The following is a 22,371-nucleotide window of genomic DNA, read 5'->3' on the forward strand; positions in this document are numbered from 1 at the left end:
AGCCTACATAGCTAAGTCTCGGACTAGGATAGAAAAGTGTAGTTGAGCTCAAGGACTTCATGGCGATTCATCATACAACGACGAATATCTATACAAGGAACCGTGGAACTTCATCAACAAAAAGATATGTGGAGACTTGAACTTATCTATCACTCAAAAGTCTATCTATTCTATCTCCTACTTCTTTTGAGACAAAAGTTGTATGCTATATAGACTAGATCATACACATTTGACATTTCGAGTTGAGCATTCGTTGCTTATCTTTTATATCGAAATTGTGTGTTAGTAAAGCGTTTCGCTTTGATCAAGTTTATCTTCACCTAGTGATGAAAGTCATGAAAAGTTTCAATCACCTTGAGAATTGCTCTGAAGTGAATCGGTCTGTGAATAACGGCTACATAGCGTCCTCTGAGAATGTCTCAATGATTGAAATTATAATTTAGATTACATAACCATGTATTCCTTGAACCGAAGTTTTCAAACTTTGTTGATCAAGAGAAATCGGGAGGATTGTGGAATTGGCTTGCCAATTCCGCGAACCCAGTCCGCAGACTCAGTCCGTGAACTGTCAGAAGTTCTCGACCGAGAATTTCTGCTGGATTTTCCAAAACTCGTTTGTGTGCTAAGTCCGCGAACTGGCGGAAGTTCTCTTTCCGAGAATTTCTGCTATGTTTGGAAAACTCAACCGATTAGCTTAAGTCCGCGAAATTGTTTGTGAACTTAAGAGGTTATGATTTAAAGATTGCTCTGAACATGAAACTTAAATTACTAAGGAATGCTTTATGCAAACCGTGTCTATAATTTTCATGAGCCGATTCAATCGAATCGAATCATCCTTGTTTCAATTGTGTCTTGTGTAGTTACATAAGATATCATATCAATTGAACAACTCTTTAACTAGTTCATTTGAGTCAATTGAACTAGTTATGGTGAAGAAGAACAAGGTTAATATAAAATGCTCATATAGTTAACCTTTTGGGTTACTATGTTGAACCAACATACACGTACACGTTTGGGCATGGTTTTCACGAACCTAGTAAACGTTTACCAAAATGTGTGTTACAAGCTAGGTTTTTCGATCTAACGGTTGAGAAATATTAGCTTGAATTTAAATCAGGTTTTCATCTAACGGTGAATATGGATTGGTTTGTAACTAAGGCAAAACCCTGATTTAAAGGCTATATAAAGGAGACATCTAGCATTGTGCAAAACTAATCCCCACATGTCTGTGTGCTACTAGTGCTCCCGCTAGAGTCTATCTCCATTAACCTTTGATTTTCTTCTCTAAAATCATGTTAACGACTTAAAGACTTTATTGGGATTGTGCAGCCAGACCAATACTACTTTATCATAGTTGTATGATCTGATCTTGCATCTTATATCATACGAGTACAATCGATTGATTGGCTTGAGATCATGAGAGTTCTCCGATAGGCAAGATAAAGAAGTCACAAACATCTTCGTCTCATTGTTTGTGATTCCTCGACAATCCGCTTGTGTAGTCAGGAAGGATTGTAGAGAGGTGATTGATTAATCTAGGCTGTTCTTCGGGAATATAAGACCAGATTATCAATTGGTTCCTATTCACCTTGATTTTATATCAAAAGATGCAACAAAACCTAGGGTTTATCTGTGGGAGACAAATTTATCCTTTGATAGACTTTTATGTGTGAGACAGATTTGTTTATTATCAAGTCTATGATTTTGGGTTGCAGCAACTCTTGGTTGTGGGTGAGATCATCTAAGGGAATCAAGTGCGCAGTATCCTGCAGGGATCAGAGGCGTAGGAGTACAATTGTACCTTGGATCGGTGGGAGACTGATTGGGGTTAAAATATAGTCCAGTCCGAAGTTAGTTTGCAGTAGGCTAGTGTCTATAGCGGCTTAATACAGTGTGTATTCAATCTGGACTAGGTCCCGGGGTTTTTCTGCATTTGTGGTTTCCTCGTTAACAAAATTTCTGGTGTCTGTGTTATTTCTTTTCCGCATTATATTTTATATAATTGAAATAATACAGGTTGTGCGTTCAGATCATCAACTTCTCTAATCCAACTTTTGGTTGTTGATTGTAGTTGATTGATCCTTGGATATTGGTCTTTGGTACTGTCCAAGTTATCTCTCTTTGATAAAGACTCACAGATTTCTATTTGCTTGAGTAAAGATCAAATAGAGAGATTGAGATATAAACTATTTGATATATCTTTTTATTGATTGAGTCTGACTGTCTAGTTGATTCTCATAAAAAGTATATTGGAGTTTGTCCATACAGATTGCTAAGCGAAATATTGGGTGGTGTTGTTAGACCCCCGATTTTTCAATTGGTATCAGAGCAGGAAAACACGTTTAAGACCTCATAAGTCTGTGTTTGTAGCAATCTGAGTCTGTGGACATGATATCATACGCATACCAAAATTCCTCCTAAAGCTGTGAACTTTGTCAAGCGTCTCGGAAATACCTCAAAGGGTCACTCCTTAGATGATTCTTCCGAATACCGAGGTAGGAAGACTGTTCCATCATGTGTTGGTCATTCTTCCTCCAATGAGACTTTGGAGATAATGATAATAGCTTAAATGGAGCTCACCATAATTTCAAAAAATTCTACAGAGTTTGTTGATCTCAAGGATCATGTACAGCTCATGGATGAATTCGAAAAGTCTATTGATCATGATCAAGTACTCTACAACATTATAGGGTCATTCTCTAAGGAAATTGAGAAACTTCTTCAAGAAAACAATATACAGCGTGAAAAGATTTGTGATCTTGAAAATCTGGTCAAAGAAGGTTCAATTAGAGAAAATTGTTTGATCAAGATGCATTCATCTGATCTAGACAGACTTCGTGTTGAGAAGGAGAAACTTGAAGCATCACTTGTCTTAGCCCATGGAAAGTGCGAATACTTGGAAAAGGAAAACTATGTTTTAAATAAAAATTCTTCTGCACAAACTAATTCTCATGAGTTACTGTACAGAATGAAATTTTCTCCAGAAGAAGATTGTGTCAAGAAAAGTTTTCATAACTTACAATCTTCTCCGGTGGATATTAAGTTTAAACAAGTACCAGTTGTTGCTTCTCCTCCACGAATTTGTACCTTCTGTGGAAAAGCAAATCACTATGCTAGAAAGAAACGTGTTTCTGAACTTCACAAGTTGCTTCTTCCTACTGTTAATGGAGTAAATAGTCGGACGACTACTACAGTGAAGGTCCCGTTCACAGGAAACCAGGCATCTTATAAAAATGATCTCTCTCATATAAATCATTACAGGACGTTTGTAAATCCACATGTTACCAATGAAAGTATGTCATGTACTTATAAGAACACATCTGATAAATATAAGTCTAGTATGTGGAGACGAATTTCATAAAATCCCCTAGAACCTATTTCTAGAGGTCCTAGACTTTGTCATCAGAAAGGTTCCTCGCCTGTGATTCCCATAAGAACTGCTAGACGCACCCTTTTCCTGGAAGCTGCAGTGAAAGGACTAGAAACGCTGTAATAATACATCCTGAAAGAAATTACATCTACTCTCTCAGAACCTATGGTGAGACTATGTCTCGCTCTGCTACTTAGCAGCAGAATGGTCCATCCTTGTGTCTAACTTGAGAGATACAAGGATGAGGATTTAAGATATGCTCAAGTATTATGATATATTTTTCTCTTGTCTTTGCTGTATTGCCCTTTTTAGTTTCTTTGTCTTCTTGTCTCTATGATTTTGGGATGGAGGATTTTTGAAAGCTACATAGTGTGCAATATCACTTTTAGGGACAATGGTTTTTGGTCGGCCCACGAACGCCCGTATCTCCTCAAAGAACTCTAGGGTTTCTAGCCAGGGCATTCACGAACATATATAAATCTTATATGTGTTTCATTTTTCTTCAGAAAGGAGCTCTATGGAATCTGTTCCCAAAGAAGAAGTTAATCCCTTGGTTGAGGATGATCTCAAAGGATGTGATTCTGGTCAAGAGTTTATACGGAAGAAGATGATTGAAAGAAAAGAGTATAACACTTGGATTGGTGAATCTGTCAAAGATTTGATTAGTGTTCAGAATGAAGTTAAGAACGAACTGGCTAACCTTGAATTGCAGATAAACCAGCTGATTGATGGACAGGCAAAAATCCTTGGTACTTAGAATATCTTGATCAGAAATCATAAGAAAGTTATCCTTGATTGTGCAAAGGGTCGTCATTATGCTCGCACTATTGATCGAAAAGTCAACGTTCTAACTTTTGAACATGGTGTCTCTACGGTCAACAGGGTCAAGGATATCAGTGACTCCTACTTTGATGGACCATTTTAGAGGTATGAAATCATCAAGGAAAACTGAGTCTTATATGCATAATAAGACTTCTTTTTGGATTAGTTGGAAGAATAACTAGTGCTTTGAATAACGATGATTGTGACTACGCATATCTATTTTTGTTTTCATCTTCTTGTGTTATTTTTTAGGTTTATTGGTATTAAATTCTAAAAATATTTGGAGGATGATGTTTATTGCAGTATTTTAATGGTTTGTGATATTGCAATATTTTTATGGGATATGTATTGTTTACGTCTGTGAACTTGAAGGTCCCATATTGCGGTCAAAACTAAAGTTGTTCATGAATTAGTATTCGTATTGATGAAAGGACGAATGGACTTTTGAAAATTGCAAAAGTTATGCCTATGCAATCATGTATTTGATGGAAAATAGGATGATATCTTTTGTTTGACAAGGATAAAGTCTATTATATCGTTATGGTGGAAAATAGAATAGATCCTTGTATGTTATCCACGGTATTGATCTTCATTGATCCATTTTATTACGTTTTACCGTGAAGGCTCCATTGTGTGTCTTATGCACCTTACAACTAAGTCGATTTACCTTGGCTTTGTTGGTTGTTCCATGAGATGCTATATGTCGAGCATTAGGAACTAAATTAATCAACTAGTTTGGTTATTTAGTTAGTACTCCATAAGTTTTCTTTCTTATGTTGAGTACATGTACGGTTAAGGTTGTCATATTCTATGATGAACTTAGTCGGGGTTCCATAAGTTCTCTTATGTTGAGCCCAAAATAATTAAATTGATTACTTCGGTGATTAGTTTGGTTGTTTGTATTACAATTAGATTAATTATAGGTTCTCTTGTAATTAATCTAGTTGAGTTTTCATATATTCCACAAGTTCTTGTGTTGAGTATATGAACGGCTATGCTAATCATGTTCTATTGGTTAATGTAGTCGTATATTCCGTAAGGTTTTCCTTATGTTGAGTATGTGAATGATTAAGTTAGTCATCTCCGTATGATTACCTTAGTCGTAGCTCCGTGAGTTTACTTATGTTGAGCACCTTCAATTAAATTGATCACTTTTGTGGTTTGATTTAGTTGCGTATTCCAATTGAATTAATCATGGTTTTACTTGTGGTTAATTTGGTTCACTTTTGGATATAGAAAATCATTCTCATGGTTTTTGGTGTCCAATCAAAAATCCTTCTTTTCTTTCGAAATTAAGGTCGCTCTTGTTGTTCTCTCGGGAATGACATCAAATGGGGGAGATTTCTTTTGAACTTGTGCTTAATGGTAATATCTTGCGGGGAGTGCGGCTGTGGAATTTTATAGGGGTTATCTTGTATCTTAAAACTCCTTGATGAATGCTGTTAGCTTCGGCTATTAGATTGCATCTAAATTAAGTTGGTATGTATTTTTATTTTAGTCTATGAAATGTCTCTTGTGGAAATTTCATTATGATCCCGTTCTTGTACCTTTGCCAATTTTATTGACAAAAAGGGGGAGAAATAATGTAGTTCACACTACAAATACATATGGTTTTCGTATCATTGTGTAAGGGGGAGTGGTTTCCATGATCGAGATGGATTATTGACTAAGGGGGAGTGATACATATCACCGTAGTATTATTGTTAAAGTCGTGATACAATTGGAATTTGATGTTATATAATAATACTATGACACTGTATAATAATGATCGAGAATCTCGATTTCTCTCATTGTTATAGCTACGGATCTTCAACAACAATGGTGTTAAACTTACAACCTTTGGGATCATTGGAGTACTTGGAAGGACGAAGATTTCAGGGAACGTTGAAGATTAGACTATGGAATAGGACCCACTAAAGTTTATCTTTTTTGTATTCCATATATATTAATAGTTTTGTCACTAAAATTGACAAAGGAGGAGATTGTTAGAGCGTAGCTCGGTCAACCTCGCATGCGTTGCTATCTCAAGCATGTTTGTCAATGTTAGTGATTAAAACTATGAGTCTTGATTTCTAGCCTACATAGCTAAGTCTCGGACTAGGATAGAAAAGTGTAGTTGAGCTCAAGGACTTCATGGAGATTCATCATACAACGACGAAGATCTATACAAGGAACCGTGGAACTTCATCAACAAAAAGGTATGTGGAGACTTGAACTTATCTATCACTCAAAAGTCTATCTATTCTATCTCCTACTTCTTATGAGACAAAAGTCGTATGCTATATAGACTAGAGCATACACATTTGATATTTCGAGCTGAGCATTCATTGCTTATCTTTTATCTCGAAATCGTGTGTTGGTAAAGCGTTTCGCTTTGATCAAGTTTATCTTCACCTAGTGACGAAAGTCATGAAAAGTTTCAATCACCTTGAGAATTGCTCTGACGTGAATCGGTCTATGAATAACGGCTACATAGCGTCCTCTAAGAACGTCTCAATGATTTAAATTAGAGTTTAAATTACATAACCATGTATTCGTTGAACCGAAGTTTTCGAACTTTGTTGATCAAGAGAAATCGAGAGGATTATGGAATTGGCTTGCCAAGTCCGCGAACCCAGTCCGCAGACTCAGTCCGTGAACTGTCGGAAGTTCTCGACCGAGAATTTCTGCTGGATTTTCAAAAACTCGTTTGTGTGCTAAGTACGCGAACTCAGTCCGCGAACCCAGTCCTCGAACTGGAGGAAGTTCTCTTTCTGAGAATTTCTGCTGAGTTTGGAAAACTCAACCGATTAGCTTAAGTCCGCGAACTAGTTTGTGAACTTAAGAGGTTATGATCTAAAGATGTTCTCTGAACATGAAACTTAAATTACTAAGGAATGCTTTATGCAAACCGTGGCTATAATATCCATGAGCCGATTCAATCGAATCGAATCATCTTTGTTTCAATTGTGTCTTGTGCAGTTACATAAGATCTCATAGCAACTGAACAACTCTTTAACTAGTTCATTTGAGTCAATTGAACTAGTTATGGTGAAGAAGAACAAGATTAATATGAAATGCTCATATGGTTAACCTTTTGGGTTACTATGTTGAACCAACATACACGTACACGTTTTGGCATGGTTTTCACGAACCCAGTAAACGTTTACCAAAATGTGTGTGGCAAGCTAGGTTTTTCGATCTAACGGTTGAGACATATTAGCTTGAATCTAAATCAGGTTTTTATCTAACGGTGAATAAGGCAAAACCCTGATTTGAAGGATATATAAAGGAGACATCTAGCATTGTGCAAAACTAATCCCCACACGTCTATGTGCTACTAGTACTCCCGCTAGAGTCGATCTCCATTAACCTTTGATTTTCTTCTCTAAAATCAGGTTAACGACTTAAAGACTTCACCGGGATTGTGAAGCCAGACCGATACTACATTATCGTAGTTGTGTGATCTGATCTTGCATCTTCTATCGTACGAGTACAATTGATTGATTGGCTTGAGATCGTGAGAGTTCTCCGATAGGCAAGATAAAAAAGTCACAAACATCTTCGTCTCACTGTTTGTGATTCGTCGATTATCCGCTTGTGTAGTCAGGAAGGATTGTAGAGAGGTGATTGATTAATCCAGGTTGTTCTTCCGGAATATAAGACCGGATTATCAATTGGTTCCTATTCACCTTGATTTTATATCAAAAGACGGAACAAAATCTAGGGTTTATCTGTGGGAGATAGATTTATCCTTTGATAGACTCTTCTGTGTGAGACAGATCTGTTTATTATCAAGTCTGTGATTTTGGGTTGCAGCAACTCTTGGTTGTGGGTGAGATCAGCTAAGGTAATCAAGTGCGCAGTATCCTGCTGGGATCAGAGGCGTAGGAGTACAACTGTACCTTGGATCGGTGGGAGACTGATTGGGGTTCAACTATAGTCCAGTCTGAAGTTAGTTTATAGTAGGCTAGTGTCTGTAGCGGCTTAATACAGTGTGTATTCAATCTGGACTAGGTCCCGGGTTTTTTCTGCATTTGCGGTTTCCTCGTTAACAAAATTTCTGGTGTCTGTGTTATTTCTTTTCCGCATGATATTTTATATAATTGAAATAGTACAGGCTGTGCGTTAAGATCATCAACTTCTCTAATCCAACTTTTGTTGATTATAGTTGATTGATCCTTGGATATTGGTCTTTGGTACCATCCAAGTTATCTCTTTTTAATAAAGACTCGCAGATTTCTATTTGCTTGAGTAACGATCAAATCGAGAGATTGAGATATAAACTCTTTGATATATCTTTTTATTGATTGAATCTGACTTCCTAGTTGATTCTCATAAAGTATATTGGAGTTTGTCCATACAGATTGCTAAGCGAAATATTGTGTGGTGTTCTTAGACCCCCACTTTTTCACAACTAGTAATACACTAGAGGTGTGGGGATTAGTTTTCCTAGTTGCTAGAGTTCTGCTTTATACAGTTTTTAAATCAGGGTTTGCAATCCAAGTAACCTTTGTAACAAAGCATTCAATAATCACTGTTAGATGAAAAACCTGATTCAACCAAGCTAATATCTTTCAACCGTTATATCGAACTTAAATTGTGTAGATGGGGAAAAACGGTTTGCTGGTTTTAAAGGAATTAAGGAGACGACCGTACGGAGGAGACTCCTCGAACCGAGCGAAATGTTAAACCTCACACAGATGCACCGCTTCAAAGGGGGTGCTTTAGATTCGAGAGATCAATCTGTAGTACTCCGGCCTAAATCAAGACAATGACCGTTCCAGAGTAAATTCGGTCATAAGAGAGGATGGGTTGATCTGTAGGAGGGAAGCTGGGAAATGTGTGGAATCAATGATAATCAAAGATTGTGGGTGTGTGAATTCTAAATATGATAAGCTTTGAATGATTGAAATTGCTCAATTGAGAGTAGTTGCTCAATTGATGAGTTGATGATCTCGTGTTGTCGATGAGACCTGAGATTGATGATACTGATGATGATGATTCAATCATGATTCAAAGACTTATTTATATTGTTATAATTGTAGACACCATGATCCCATGAAGTGTGGCAGTTGATGGAATCAAAGAGTGGGGAAGTGGAGATCGTGTTTGAAACCAGTTGCTCAACGTGTGGAGACTTGGTCGATTTTCCACCCACTACCTCGTGAATTCCTTCAACTGATTGCACGACTTGCTCACATTCCATCGTGTGTTTGAACATACGTGCCGTAGATTGCCAGACCAAAACCCTAAGTGATATCCCCCAAAGTGACACGATTGACGTCTCGTGGTTTGTTAGTCAATTGATGACTTCATGGTTTGATGGGACGATGAGTCCATGTAGTTCCTGAGTTGAACATGATGTTCTGAAACTCATGAATTGAACATGTCATGAGACAGAGGTATAGTTCTTACGATGAAGTGAGCAAGTATTGCTCATTCGATGGATCGTTGAATATTGATTGTTGAACCAATATTCCTTTGTTTGAGAAAATATTTATCATCTGAGCAAGTGTTGCTCATGTGATGAATTGTTGAATATTTGATCGTCTGAGCAAGTGTTGCTCATCTGATGGATTATTGGCAGCGTGACCAAGATGTTAATTAAAGTAATGGTTGTTGAACCGAGCATAATTAATAAGATTAATGATCATGAGGTCGTTGTAAAATTATTAAGGTTGGAATCTGGAATGATGATCCTTGGATTCAGAAACCCTAATTTGATCAATTCATGGTTCGGCAGAATTTTAACCATGGGACGAAGGAGGGAGCGACTACATGGGACCGTGGATCAACCATGTAGTATCCATATGCTCACGTGAGCAAATACAAAGAACTCCTGAAGAGTTGACGATTTGTTGGTGGAAGAATGATTAAATGCTGGCTTAATCATTTATTCAAAAATGCTCGTCTGAGCCTTAGGTAAGAAAACCTAATAAATTATGACGAGGCGAGGGACCGACCATGGAGTCATGAAACCGGCCATGGGTTCTCACGTGACCGCCTGACGATCACTTCATGAAAATCCAAATTATTTGGAAGAGTTTTGGACCTAATACGAGCAATTGTGCAAATTAGGTCAAAACTGTGAAAATTGATGGGACCGGCTTCCGTGAGCCAAAGAGCCAATCTTGGTCAGTCAAGATAGCGTTCTCATGTCCCCAAGGCGTCCGTGTCTCAGTCCTGAGAATTTTGATATTTTCTGGCGTGCAATTGAGCATCCATTCGAGAAAATATGCCAAAATTAGGGTTTCGACGAAACTGAGGAAAACACCATGAGATGATGAAAAACAATTATAAAATAAGGAATGAGGAGGCGTGGGACCGCCGTGGTCAAGGCATGGTTGGACGGTCGTGACCACGGTCTCGTGGTGCCTTTTCCTTAATTTTATAATATTTTGATGATTTTATGAAAAATTCATGAATTTTGAGAAATTTGATGAATTTAGGGAGTTTCCATGAATTGAAGGAGTTTTCATGAGTTCATGGAAGCAAAATATTTAAATAATAAAAACACGGGCGTGTGGGACCATGGAGGCATGGACGGCCTGCTATGGACCGGTCCCACGAGTTTTTCATAATTTTTTAATATTTTTAGGTATTTTTGATGATTTGAGGGAATTTTTCCTAATTTGAGAGAAATACCATAAAATCAAGGAATTTGATGAATTCAATGAAAAATAGGATAAATAATAATAAAATAATAAAACAAAGGACGTGTGGGACCGGCTAGGGGATGGCTGGCCGGCTAGTAGCCCGGTCCCACAAGTTTTCATAATTTTATTTTATTTTATTATTATATGATGATTTGTGCAAAAAATACCATGAAATCAAGGAGTTTTTTCATGAAATTAGAGAAATAATAATAATAATAAAATAATGAGGAACCGTGAGGTGTGGGGCCGGCTGGGACCAAGGCATGGACGGTTGGCCAACGGTCACGCCCCACACTTCTTTCCTTAATTTTATATTATTTTTACGAATTTATGAAAATACCATGAAACCGAGGAGTTTCCTCGAGACGAAGGAGATTTGATAAAATCAGAGAATTTTCATCAAATCATGGAAAATAATAAAAATGCATTAAAAATATAAAACCGGCGTGGGATTGGCCACGACACGGTCGGTCGGTCGTGTGTCCTTGTTCCCAGCACCTTGGTCAATATTTTAATTATTTATTTTTTTCTTCCCTATTTTGCATAGGTTTATCGTTTCGTTATATTTTGAAATACTCGTTCGTGCGGTGACTGTTAGTCTATCGTTGTTGAATACACTTTCTCCATTTGAATCGGGGCTTACTTAGAGGTATCTCAGACGCCCAGTTGTTGATTATTTATTACTAATTGTGGAATTCAGTGGAGAATAATTCACAAAACTGAGTAATAAGATGTTTATTATTAATTTATAGGATCAGCTGAGGATTCGACTACGAATTCAGAATAATAAAGTGAGCATTACCATTCCATGGGATCGTAGATTCGACCATAGAATCGGAGTAATTAAGATTTATCTATTACTATTTATGAGACCAGTTGTGGATTCGATCATGAAATCGAAGTAATGAGATAATATAGTTATTGTTATTCTATGAGATCAAGTCGTGGATTCGATCATAGAATCAGAACAATTGTTTATTTCCATTCCGTGGGACCAGTCGTGGATTCGACCATGGATATGATCAATTGTTATTGCCATTTCATGGGACCAGTCGTGGATTCGACCATGGAATAGGAGCAATTGTTATTTCCATTCCATGGGACCAGTCGTGGATTCGACCATGGAATAGGAGAAATTGTAATTAGGAATAATTAACTTTGTGGCTCTATACTAGCAGAGCAAGCTGTCTAGGAGCATTAATTATCCCAATATGAGCTTGTCGGTAAGTCATATCCTTTATATAGTCAGGGTAAACTCGTTGTTTGTTCCTGAATACGTTATCGCTCTATACTAGAAGAGCAAGCTGTCTAGGAGCCGTCCATCTCGTGATACTATTTAGAAATAATCACTGAAGGTATTCGGCATTCATGAGATATGCCGTTGTCTAGTCGTGAGACTACATATCTACATGTACTCTGAGAGAAAGTACTCTCCGTTGAGAATTCGATGAGAGACCCGTGTCTCAATACTCACGTCTGATTGCTGGATCAGAGCTTCGTATATTTATGAGTTTACAATTTTATCCGTTGTCGAAAATCCACCATCTACATTAAGTCCCCTATTTACTGAGGAAAGCTGTGTTCCTCAATCAGCATTAAATGGTGATTTTCTGGCCATAAATAACAATACCAGTAATTGAACTTAGTCGTAAGTTGAGACGTTACCGGATTTAGAGAGCATGAGAAAACCACGACTTGATGAAGGCTTCAATGTCATGATTGGAGTGTCGTTTGATGAGCATAAATTGGTGTTGAACTGCTGGTTTGGACAACGAGTCCGTGGTTGGCCAGGATTCGCGGGACGGGCCCATGAAAACAAATCCTTGTTTTATGAATAGACGCTCGTTCGTTCGTTAGTTTAAGGAACAAACAAAATAGACCTGAGTCTAATGATATAAAATTCGTCTATGAGCTTTCACGAAAACCGGAATTTTATATTTTAAATATGAAAGATTTCACAAAGTGGAATAAACTCTCGTTTCAAAGGTGGATGCTCGCGTGAAGGAGCAAAATATATATATTTTTCAAATTCATGTGAGTTTTACGTTAAAATATATTTTGTAAAATCAATGTTTTGATTTTGAACAATTGTTGAAAGTAGACAACCATACATGGTGAAAGAATGTCTATATGTGAGTTTTCACAATCGTAGAATGGACGTCTGTCCAGATTTTGAGAAACCAGTGAATGTTCACATTGTAAAATTTACGTGGGTTGTTCACGGTTTTGTGAAAATCATGTCAGAATTTTGCTCGTCTTAGCAGGTTTGAAGGAACGAGCAAGATTTGAAGTATTAACTCATGTACTATTAGTGGAATCGTAAACAGGTAAGAGTTGAAAGTTACCATTTTTGCAGATGCTGATGTGAGCATCTTTATTCCATGATTCGTTGTTTTGCTGAATCCTACGCTTGGTATAAATGATGCGTTGAATGTTATGCATCTGTCACAGCCACTTTGCAAGAATGACTGACTCCCATGATGACACTTTCAAAGTCGATGTTTCCAGGAATGACATCTCCGCGGGTGTAACTTCAAGAAATGGTACTTCTGGGACCTCTGAGTGATGGTGAGAGATCCTTCATACTGAGTTGTACTCCTAGTTATTTCATCAACTATACCACAGGATGATCATGTGGTGAGGTTTCAGATCAATGTAGACTCATCGGAAATGGAAGAAAGTCTTCGGGGCGGAGCACCCAGAAGTAAGGACTACAGGATGTTAGCAAATGACGTGCAGTCCCCAGCCGTTTCTTTGGTGAGTTGTTAACGCTCCTTGTGTCATGACTTTTTCCTGCCCGTGCAATTAGGATCACGAGACCAAGGTTTTGTTATTTCTTTTCAGACCTTTTCTCCATCGATTGAGGGTCTTCAACTTGTTCCCAGGCGAACAATTTAGGAATCCAGTACTGATGATGAAGTCGATGTAAATATCTCTTTCGTGCAGGTGATCGCGACATCTCCTTAAATGAAATAATAATAATTTTTGTTGATGAATCCAGGAAGAAATTATTGTAGATAAGAATCATGTTGATGAAGCGCACTCTTCTTTGGGAGATGGAAATATGGAGAATTCCCGAAATCCCGAACCGAATGGAGATAACGGTGTTGTCAACGGAGATTCCGGCATCGTTGAGCCTTCAAATGATTTAGAGACTCCCTTAGTAAGTATATCTCCTGTAATTTCTTCAAAGAAGAATGATATCGCTGATTCGTGAATGAATGAATGAAAATCCATGTGAATTTATGGATAACTTTTCCGAAATACGTCACCGGAAAATTTCATACTTCAGATTTTACTAGAAACGCTATAGAATCTCGTCCGAAGTCATATTTTCGTGGTTTGCATATGTATCTTCAATCCCAGGAAATTTCCAAGATTTGACAAAGAAGCTCTTTGAAGTTGTTGGAGAAAATGAGTTTATTGTTTTGTTTTATAGTCTTGGTGGGAATGGAACTTAGGACCTTGGGTCTCTAAGGGCACTTACTCATTTTCATATGAGTGAATGAAAGTCCCACATTGGGTATAACTAGATAGTTAGTCCACTATATAGCTATTACATTATGGATAGTTAGTAAAACAATGTGGGTGGAACGGGTGGGGCGAAATATTTTTGTCGCCACTAAGGCCTGGGCGTATGGCTCGGGCTCGGGCCTCCGTCACTGACTGGTCAACCAAGACTTATCATTTTTTGGACATAATTAATTTAAATTATTTCCTAAAACGTTTTGAAAATAAAAATAAATTATTTCTTAAATGTGGGGGGCGTGTGATCTGGGCGAATTTATTCTCTTAATGAAAACAAATTTTCTAACGAATTTATTTGCATGGATGTCGACATTTCTTACCGTTTTTTGACTGTTTGATGACAGAATTATGTCGACATCTTGACAGCATTATTTCGCATGCAGAATTATTTCGTACATTAATGTGCATTGATTTCACCTCCTCTGTTCGCCCATAAAAAGAACTCTTCTTCTTCATTTCTCTTTGTGTCCAGAAGAGATATTATCCTCTTCTTTTCGTCTCTCTCCCTCTGTGTGGTCTTTTATTTTCTTCCGTGCTTTGATGTTAAGTTCATATGAGTGGGCAAGTATTGTAGTGCTAACAATACTTGTATCAGGCAGTTTTATCCTGGATACAACTTGACCACAGGGTATAAGCATCTCTCATTCTTGAGGCGTACCGGTCAACTATTGTGTTAAGGACGGCGTGTTGAACACGTGACTGTGTCTTCTGTTTGCTGTCCATTTGAGTGTTTATTTACCTTCCAGAAATTTTAATTCTAACATCTTCACATCTTCTTTGAGTGTTTTTTTATTGTTACAGCCGCAACAATCTTAACACAATAGTTTATTTCTGTCTGTAACAATGGGTAAGAACGATGTTGAAAGGCCAGCAAAATTTTCTGGGAAAGATTTCAAAAGATGGCAATCGAAGATGTTATTTTTTATGAGTTATCATGAGCTAGATCATTATGTTTTGGTTCCTTATGATGAGGGTTTGAAGGATATGGGACGTGAACTTGAGTTGGAGGATTGGGTTAGGCAGAACTATATGGCCAAAAATCATACTCTGAACTGTTTGGAAGATGCTCTGTATGATTTCTACATTGCAAAAGAGAACTTTAATGCTTTTGATTTATGGGCTGCTTTGGAGGCAAAATACCAAGCTGAAACTGTTGGAAGTAAGAAATTCTTGGTAGCTAGGCTTTATGAGTATAAAATGGTGAATGACAAATCTGTGGTTGATCAATTCTTTGAACTCCAGCAAATTATGAATGAAATTATTGCGGAAGGTATGGTGATTGATGAAACTTTTCAAGTGTCTACTATCATCGAGAAATTGCCTTCTTCCTGGTCCGATTACAAGAAGAAACTGAGACATGAAACTGTTGAGTTTACTATGGTTGATTTGGGTAAGAAGATTCAAGTAGAAGAATTGTTGTGCGCCAAGGACAAAAATATTTATTCTGCAAGGTACATGTCTAACAAAGCTCATGTGACTGAACACAAAGGTTCCAATGCTGATAAGAACCGAAACAACTCCAAGAAACCTCCCGGCAAGAAAGGTATGTTTCAGAAACCCAAAATCTAGCATTAATAAAATTAAGGGTGATTGTTATGCTTGTGGTAATCCTGGACATATGGCGGTTCACTGTAGAAACCGTAAGGACCTTAAAAAGAAAAATAATGCTAATTTGGTAGAAAACAACAAAGATGAATTTTCTGGCACAGTGTATGAAGTCAATTTGGTAACAAATGTGAGAGACTGGTGGGTAGACTCTGGTGATACCAAACATGTATGTGGAAACAGAGATATGTTCACCTCCTATAATAAGGTAGGGGAAGGAGAAAAACTCTATATGGGTAACTCATCTGCAGCTGCGGTTGTAGGAAAAGGAAAAGTTGGGATCCAATTCACTTCTGGCAAGACTCTCACATTGAATGAAGTTCTTCATGTTCCGGACATCTGCAAAAATCTTGTTTCTTGTGCTGTTTTAGATGATAAGGGTTTTAAAATTGTAATATAATCTGGGAAATGTGTTGTAATTGTAGGATTATAATCTCTCAACGACAACGTTTCAGCGAAATCATCAATGACACTACAACAACAGCGTCGCAGAACAAATTCAGAAATGATATAATAAACGACGTCAGCTAAAATCATGAGAAAGACGTGATGGTCCTGCGAAAATTAGAGAGTTTGCGAGATTAACATTTGTATGGTTGCGAGAATGTCGCAAGTCATATTCGAAAATAAAGGACAAATTAGCTGTCATCCACTATGTACTTCCCTATAAATAGTCGTTCAGTTGTAAAGGAAGAGAGAGATCTTTTTGAGTAAGAAACAAGTAAATAGGAGAGAGAAAGTTCAGAGCAGAGATCATTCTTGAATTCTTTATCTTTCTTGTAAGAACATTCAAAGATTTATCAATAAAATTAAGAGTGTAAACCTAAAAATGAGTTGATCAACAATGAAATCATATGAGGGTGTAGTGTAGATTTCCTGCAACTACATAATGGCGCTAGAAACGGGGAACGAAAGATCGAAAGTTGAAGATTGTTGATTGAGAATATTCAAGTCAAGAAAGTGATTAAACAAATCAGTGAATCAGTTAGAAGAAAGATGAATAGAATTAGTGAAAATGGCAAAAGATTGGAGTGTAATATGATAACAAAAACGATGATTAATGAATTCCATGAAAACATCAAAGGAAGAATACATAAATGAAATTTTGAAGGAAGGAAAGTTATGGTGGTAGAAAAAACATCACCCTTGAAAGATTGGGAAAAGCAAAAAATTGCATTCATGGCGGAAGAAATACCAAAAGAAAATTTGAACCACACATCTTCGTTGGTCATCATAGTGCCAATTACACGAAAAGAGAAGGAGACAACAATAAAATCCACAGGAGAATGGATGTTGAACAGAACTTTAATCGATACAGGAAGTTCAGTTGATATAATATTTTAGCACGCATTCCGGGGAATGGGATTTAAAGATGAAGAAATGTCCAGTTCAACATATTTTGTTCACGGTTTTGGAAAATCCACAACAAAACCTAAAGGAGAGATAGTGGTACGAATTCCACTTGGAGAAATCGAAACACTTGTAACATTGTGCGTGGTGGATATGGAATTTCCATATAATATCTTATTAGGAAGATCATGGATACATGTGATAAAAGCTGTAGTATCAACGTTGCATCAATGTATTAAATTCCCCACTCCAAATGGAATAGGTGAAATCAGAGGAGATGTTGGCAATGCGAAATTATGTCATCAAATTGAAGTTAAACATTATGAAGGACAAGCAAAAAATAAACAATTTCGCAGAAAATTGGCAAAGGAAGCAAAGAAGGAAGAAGAATTTAGAGTATATATGATAAGGGAAAAAGAAGGCAAAGGAATACCCAGCGAAATTTCGGAAGAAGGAGAAGGACCCATAAAAACAATAAAAGAACCAACACCAATGGGAGAACCTAAACCCACTTACACTGCCGCAGAACCAACAAAAGAAATAAACGTTGGGACTATAGAAGAACCACTAATATTGAGAATTGGAACCAAAATGGATATGGAAGAAGAAGAAAGAACTGTTAACTTGTTGCGAGAATATAAAGATGTTTTCGCAGGAAACATGGATGAGATACCGGGAATAGATCCATCAATTGCATGCCACAAGTTGGAGATTAACAAAAATGTGAGACCATTTAAACAGAGAATAAGAAAAATTGCAACAACTTATCATTCCCAAATAGAAGAAGAATTACAGAAAATGCTTGAGGAGGGAATCATAAGAGAAGCTAAATACCCAGAATGGATAGCGAATATGGTTATTGTCCCAAAGAAAAACAAAGGAATAAGGATTTGCATAGATTTCACTGATTTAAACAAAGCCTGCCCCAAAGATAGTTTTCCGTTACCAGATATTCCTCAAATGGTGGAATGCGCAGCGGGAAATGATAGGGTATCATCTTTAGATGGATACAAAGGGTATAACCAAATCCCTCTCGCTGAAGAAGATCAAGAACATACTGCTTTCTTGCTCCTAGAGGTTTATATTGTTACACAAAAATACCATTTGGTTTGCGAACGCAGGAGCGACATACCAAAGAATGGTAGAGAAGGTGTTCGCAATGATACACAAACATTAGAGTATACGTGGATGACATGTTAGTAAAGAGTAAAGAAGTTAAAGACCATGTACAAGACCTGAGGGAGATTTTTGACATATGCGCAGTATAACATTAAACTGAACCCATAGAAGTGTACTATGGAGTGCATCGGGAAAAATTTTAGGCTACATTGGTATCAAAAGAAGAATACAGGTTGATCCAGAAAAGTGCAAGCAGTTCGTGACATGCCAACACCAGCAACAATAAAAGATGTACAGAAGTTGAATGGGATTCTAGCTTCGCTGGGAGATTCATTTCGCGATCATCAGACAAATGCAAATATTTTTTCGATATACTCAAGAAGGGTGCGAAATTTAAATGGACTGATGAATGTGAAAAAGCTTTTCAAGGAATCAAAGAACATCTTATGAATACAACTATTTTACAAAAGCAGAATCAGGAGAAGAATTATTGATCTATCTTGCGACGACGTCGCATGCATTAAGTGTGTGTTATTGCGAGTAGACGCAGGAGTGGAGAAACCCATTTATTACATTAGCAAAACTTTTAATACTGCCGAGAAGAATTACTCAAAGATTGAAAAGTTAATCTTAGCATTAGTTTATGCATCATTTAAGCTCCGCATATACTTTCAAGCACACAAGATAAAGGTATTAACAAAAGTACCAATTGAATCAGTGATGAAGAATTCTAAAAGATCAGGAAGAGTGGAGAGATGGAATGCACAAGTAGGCCACTTTGATATTAAATATGAAATTTTGTCTTCACCAAAATCACAAGTTGTTGCAGATTTCTTGGCAGAATTTCCTTTAGAAGAAGATGAAGCAGTAGAAGAAATGATGGATGTAGAAGAAGAACATGGAGATCCAAAAGATTTATTAACAGAACCAAATAGATGGGAGATATTGGTAGATGGATCATCAAATGGAGAAGGAAATGGAGTTGGAATTGTTTTAATTTCGCCAGAAGGAATAAAATGGCTTTTTCATTCAGATTGGAATTTGCATCCACTAATAATGAAACAGAATATGAAGCTGTGATACATGCCTTAAAATTCGCAATAGAAATGAAACTAGAAAATGCCAGGATCACTAGTGATTCGCAGCTAGTTATTCGCCAAATAAAGGGAGAGTATACTACAAATGAACCATCCTTGAAGAAATACAAGAAGCTGGTTGAAGAATTGTCAGCGAAAATCCCAAAAAAAATGGAGGCACATTTCAAGAAAGGATAACAGACTCGCAGACGCTTTTGCTTTCATCTCAAGCATGATGACAGATCCAACTGCGAGATATGCATAAAAATAAAACACTTCTGTCACCATCAATCAATAAAGAAGAAAACGTGGACGTGATGATAATAGACAATGAAGAAGAAGAACAAATGAACAATATCGCAGACTGGAGAATGGAACTTCATGCATATTTGGCGAAAGGAGAAACACCAAGAAATAGATTGGAAACACACAAGTTAAAAAGCCGTGCAACGAATTATGAATTAAGAGATGGGTTGCTATACCGAAAATCCTTTGGACCATCACTCAGATGTTTGACACGAGAGGAAGGAGAAAAGGTGCTAAAAATGTTACATAGTGGGGATGCTGGCAATCATAGTGGAGGAAGATCTTTGGCACATAGAGCAAAAATGCAAGGTTATTACTGGCCATACATGCATGAAGATGCAAAACAAATATCAAGACGTTGCGAAGATTGTCAGCGGCATGGAAAGAAAATACATGCACCTGGAGCACCATTGTCATCTTCAACCAGTGTTGGCCTTTTGGAAAGTGGGGCTTAGATATTGTGGGGCCATTTTTACCAGGATCTGGACAAAGAAGATACTTAATAGTCGCAACAGATTATTTCACAAAATGGACAGAAGTGAAGGCAGTACAGCATATTCGCGACAAAGATATCTTTACATTCATATTCGAAAATATCATTTGCAGATTCGGAATTCCTGCACAGTTGGTATCTGATAATGGGAAACAATTTGAAGGACAGAATATAGAAATGCTACTTAATGCATTCAAGATAAAATGTGGAAAGTCTACTCCTTTGTATCCACAAGCTAATGGGCAAGTAGAAGCAACAAACACAATTGCAGATATATTAAAGAAGAAATTGGAAGGACATCACAGAGCATGGTGCGAACAAGTACATAATGCAGTATGGGCTTATAATACAACTAGAAGAGAAGCTACTGGAATGTCACCTTTTTGTTTAACATACGGAGTTGAAGCGGTGTTACCAACAGAAGTTGTTATTCCGACAACAAAAAGAGAAGCTTGGGAGAAAAATCTTAGTGCGGGCTTGATTTTAAATAAACTTGATGAATTAGAAGAAAGAAGAGAAAAATTTACAACATATGGAGAATTATCAGCGAAGATTAGCCCGAGAATATAATAAACGTGTCAAAATACGCGAATTTCAACCAGGAGATTTAGTTCTGCGAGAAACACCTATATCAGCGAGAAAATGGTGGAAAATTAGCGAAAAAATGGGATGGACCTTACATCATTAAGGAGATAGTTGGAACAGGCTTATAGATTAATGGATCCAGAAGGAAGAGATGTTGGTCATAGATTAGACAGACCATGGAACAGGTTGTACTTAAAAAATATTATCCGTAAGAAGCTTTGAGAAGTTATGGATTCTGAAAGAATAATTGCAAGATTACTCATATCAAAACAAGATCATGATGTGCGAAATTTTCGCAGAGATAATCACAGAACAATGACATAAAAGAAAGGGGCGAACCTTTATGGCGTACACCCTAGTTCGCGAATAAAATTTCGCAAGAGGCAAATGTAAGACCTAAAGTACGTCATATTAGGGGGTACCTGTTGCATGGCTCAGGGAAAGGCTACACCGCCACCGGAACCTGAGTCATGGAGATTTGGGGTCAATAAAGCCCATCCGGGAGAGGCACCTTGGATTCTCAGCTTAAGCATATGACTTGGGTTGGGGACTAAGGTAATAAGGACTCTCCCAAGGAGTGCAGATCTGATCAAGGCGCCGAGGTACACGGTTGAGTCAAGAGTGCCAGGGACGTTTGAAGCGTACCTTGCCATTCTTGACAAGTCTTGGCTTATACTGCACTCGGCCTGAAGAAAACCCCACTTAGGGTGCAGTCTCGTAACCATAAGCCCTAGGTAAAAGGGATAAGAGGCTGCGAAAACAACTGGTTGTTGTTAAGACTGGATGGGAGGAGCTAACCTTGTATGGTAGAAGTACGCCTCCTTGAAGGGGAACCAGGGGGAGATAAGGGCGGCACCCTCCATTAGGGAGCTGATAAGTGTCTTAAGACGCAAATGTCATGAGGCTTTTTATTCGCAAGGATATTAAGGCTTGTCATATTTGTGCAACAATCCTGAAGAGGCAATAATACAAAAGAAAAGGATAAGACGAGATCAATGGGTTTTCGCATGAAAGTGCGAAGACGTCCTGCGATTTCGTCGCAAGACGGCAATGTCATGGGGCTTTATTTTCGCAAGAATATTTAGGCCTGTCATATTGTCGCAACATTCCTGAAGAGGCCATAATACAAAAGAAAAAGTTAAGGCAAATCAATGGGTTTTTGCATGAAAGTGCAAGGACGTCCTGCGATTTTGTCGCAATGACAAGAGGTGGCATAATAAGACCTTTAATTAGGAAGGCAAAATAAGACCATATGATAAACAAAATATTTATAAGTATTCGTAACAGATTATTTTTTGCAAGAAAGATAATGAGAGGCAAGTATGGGAATCAATACACAAGAAGCATTATCTTTCTCATCAACAAAATATTAAAAGGAAAAGTTGACTCCAAAGTTGGTTGAAAAATGTAACTCGCAAAAGTGATAAAAATAAGACAGTTCAAGAAGACAAAGCTAATAAGAAGCTCAAGCTTCAGTAT

This window comes from Papaver somniferum, chromosome 1, assembly GCF_003573695.1.
Source record: "Papaver somniferum cultivar HN1 chromosome 1, ASM357369v1, whole genome shotgun sequence".
NCBI lineage: Eukaryota > Viridiplantae > Streptophyta > Magnoliopsida > Ranunculales > Papaveraceae > Papaver > Papaver somniferum.